Source organism: Lonchura striata, chromosome 1 (genome assembly GCF_050655825.1).
Source record: "Lonchura striata isolate lonStrDom1 chromosome 1, ASM5065582v1, whole genome shotgun sequence".
NCBI classification, from domain to species: domain Eukaryota; kingdom Metazoa; phylum Chordata; class Aves; order Passeriformes; family Estrildidae; genus Lonchura; species Lonchura striata.
In genome coordinates, this window is record NC_140703.1 from 50842545 (window position 1) to 50846435 (window position 3891).

Sequence of the window (3891 nt, forward strand, 5' to 3'; positions counted from 1 at the left end):
CTTGGGTTGAGATAAACACTCTAGTAAGCAAAGGGGAGGGGTGTTGGGAAGAAGAAAAGAAATGCTAAAAACCATGCATAACCAACATCAAAGCAATGCCCTGACAGTCCCCAGGCAATGGTTCTTCCTTCTCCATGCTGAGCATGTTGTGGAGTACAGGAAGCATCCCTTTGGTCAGCTGGGGTCAGCTCTCCTGACTGACCAAATTTCCCTGACTCTGTCAATCCTTGCCCACCTCAGCCTCCTCTCTGGGGTAGCACAGTGAGAAACTGGGATTGCCTTGGCACTAAATAGCTAAAACACAGATGTGATGTCAGCACTTTCTTGGTCACCAGTCAATAACCATAAAGCTGTGAAGAAAATTAACTCCATCCCAACTAGACTTAGTTCAGTGTGGATGTAGAGAAGATATGTCAGCCATTTGCATGATTGCAGACCCAATTTTTAAACAAAATTAATGATTATTTATTTTATTAATAGTTTCTAATTCTGTGTTTGCAACAGCCTGAGCATGTACCTGGCTTAGTTAATATGCTATCTTTTAGAATGTTTGCTGCTCTCTCATTGATTCTAACAGGAGTCAGAATAGACCTGACCATCATCAGTGTCCTTTACAAAAAACAGAGGCCAAGAGAGCTGTCATTCAAAAAATGGATGGAAGGAGAAGTCAAGGACCGTCTCTTGAATTATTTGATCTCCTCCTCTACTTGAAAGAAGGAAGCAGTGACACCAAGTAATACACCTGTCAAATAGTCTAAAGAGCAGAAGATGGGTCAAATTCCTCTTTTCCCATTAAAAGATAATTATTTTGAAGCCTCAAATGCAAAACCCAGGAGTGAAAACAACAGGGTAGCATAGGGTGTAGGGTGCTCACCTGAAGAAGAAAATTTAGTTCTACATAACTCAGTGTTAGCAGTCTGCTGATTGAAAAATAGAACTAGTATTACTTATTGACTTAATAATTTTGTCATCTTTTCAATTTTTTAAATTTCAACATATGTTTTTTACTGTCTTTATGGCCCTTCAGTTTTCTTCCTGTCTTTATAGGAATCTAAAATCACTCATTGTGACTCTGTTCTTTGGATTCAAGATCTTATATGAAATGCATAGCATGAAATTGAATTAGAAGATTAACTGATTGTAATAGAAGATTTGCAATTACAGAGTCTGACCTTTGTAACAGAGCCCATAACATTTTGAATTAATTCCTGCTGGAACTGGAGCACATCTTTTAGATAAACATGAAGGCAGTCTCAATTTTAAAAACAGTCAGTGATGAAGATTTTACCATAGATTTTCCTCTCAGGTAAAAATTTGCATTTTACTTCTAATAACTCTGTCAGTTTTGAGTTTAATAATGACATTGTGATAATCTATACCTGTCAATCTCTGCATTTTTCTTTATTATGGTCAGTAGAAGAATGTATTTGTAAGAAGTCTATTTTGTAATGCAAATAGACAATATGTTCTACAGCAAGACACTGAATTCCAGCTTTTGCTCTGATTCTCTCCTTGTGCCTCTCAAAATGTCACTAGCCCACAACTTATCACATCAATTACTTCAGGACTGGAACTTTGCATGCTTAGGGCTGAGCTCCATTGCACACACAATGTGCAATGTGTCCTCGCCAAGCCCATCGTGGAGAATTGCTGTAAGCAGACAGGAGGAACTACTTCCTGCTGGCAGATTGATACCACCCTCCCCAAGGATTCAGGCTAAGCCTTGGAGCTTTGGCATAGGAGTGTCATAGACTGGGCACAAGTAAACTGGTTACTGGGTGTATGTCTTCCATGTTTGAGCTTAAAAACGAACACCTGGAAAACTGTAATGTGAATTCAATCCTTCACTCCAGAAAAGCAATGTTTGTTTCCAAAACAGATTCATATGTTATTTTAGTAGCATATGGTCTTGTTTTATGATGTATGTTGGCATTTCTTGGGATGGGAAATGCAATACAAACATGACTGATCACAAAAATTGTTCATCAAAGAGAGAAAATAGAAGAAGAAAGAAATGGTATATTTAGCTCATTGTATGAACTTGCTAGGTACTTACTGAGGAGTGCAGTCCTTTGCTTAGTTTAGGTGGCCAGTGTCAAACTCTCATGTTCAGTATTTGGTATTCTTCCCTAAAAAACTACCTTGTATGTTTTCTTCTTTACCTTTTTAGTTAATTTTGGAGAGAAAATAATATTAATTATTTTTTTTTTCAGCTGTCCCTTTTTTCTTTTAAACATTGTGGAAGCAGAAGTGTCAAGGAATGATTATGTCAAACTTTAGTAAGAATCCTTGTGAGGGCTTTTGTTACCACTGGGAATCCTGTATTAAAAGAAAACAAAAAGTTCAGTATGTTAAGAATTCACCTTTCTAATACTATCCCAGACTTTTGGCTGGTTGTGAAATTGCTGGACTATGTCTGTCCCTGGTAGATAGACATCTATTTCATATGGAACAGTTAAAATTATGCTCCCTGGGACACATCAATCACCAGTCATTCAGATCATATCATGCATCTTTCAGCAAGTCATATAATGGAAAATTCCATGGAACTGATGAAAGCTAAGCCGAAAATCTGCTTCAAGTAAGAGCTTCAGTTTCCAGGAGTCTATATTTCTAGACTATTTGAAAAAAAAAATCCTTAGCATTTAATCAAAGTTATTAGTATCTTTTAAATTTGCAACTCAGTTTTATCAAAAAATATTTTTTAGGTATATGCTGTTCAATATTAAATGTGTCAGGCAAATGCTGGTTGTGATCAATCAGTTCCAGATATTCTTGGAACTGACAATGGAATATATCTTTTGACACAGAACTCCGTGAATTGCTTATTCCTTCAATCTGTAACAGCAACACCGAAATGAAGAAAAATTGCTTAGCTCTTTCCTTCTGTTTCTGGAGACAAAACAATCAGATTAACATGTTAGGGCTGATGCCAGAAATGCACAGTTCATAAAACCATCAGATTTTTCCACTTACCACATGCTCTTTGATTTCTAGTTGTGTGAAATTATCTTTGTGTGTCTTTGGAAATATTGGTTTTAATGTTTGCAAAGCCTCTGGAAACTGGACATTTGTGATCAAAATGTTACTAGTCGAATGCTTTTCAGAAATTCTCTGCAGATTGTATTCAGACTGTTTAAGTTCCTTCTGAGGTATTATCTGCCATTCACTGTCTTGATCCTGTTCCCCTCTAAGAGCCATTATGTCAGCCCTTCAAAAGACTTCAAAGTTGCTGTCTGCCTTACTGACTTACCACCAGGAATTTAAGTGAAATTTAAGTGCTGTGAATACTTACAGTGAAAAAAAAAATTAGTATTCTAGTGTGGCCTTTGAATTTAAATTACATGTGGTGTATACTTTTCTCTTATGTACCCTAAACCCCTGTATTTTCTATATATTGAGGACATTTGGCTACAAATTTGAAAAATATATTAGATGCACATTAGCTACAAATTAGATCACATTTTAAATTTTTAAAATGAGAAGGTTTAACTGTATTTCAGTGAAAAGTATTTTTGCAAAACTGCATTTTTGGAGGTGTTTTAATAGTCACACCTGCAACTATTTTATTATGTGGAACAAAATATTAGTAATTATAACAAATTGTAGAAAGCTTGCATTTTAAAGAAATGCAGTGTTCCTTATACAGCCAAAGAAGCATGTGTGCTACAGCATAGAAGTACCTTGGAGTCTGAATATAGTTTTGGCAAAGGTGATTAAACGGATTTTTGCTGATTCTTTAGCTTTTCCTTTTTTCAGAGGCTTTTTAAATGATGTGTTCCTTATGGTTTAATAGCTGCTCTCCATCTCCATCTGAGCTCCATTGTGAACAATGCTGTGTGCTGCTTGCATTTGGTCTGCTGCCTACATTGTGCCATTCAGTGCTGTGCT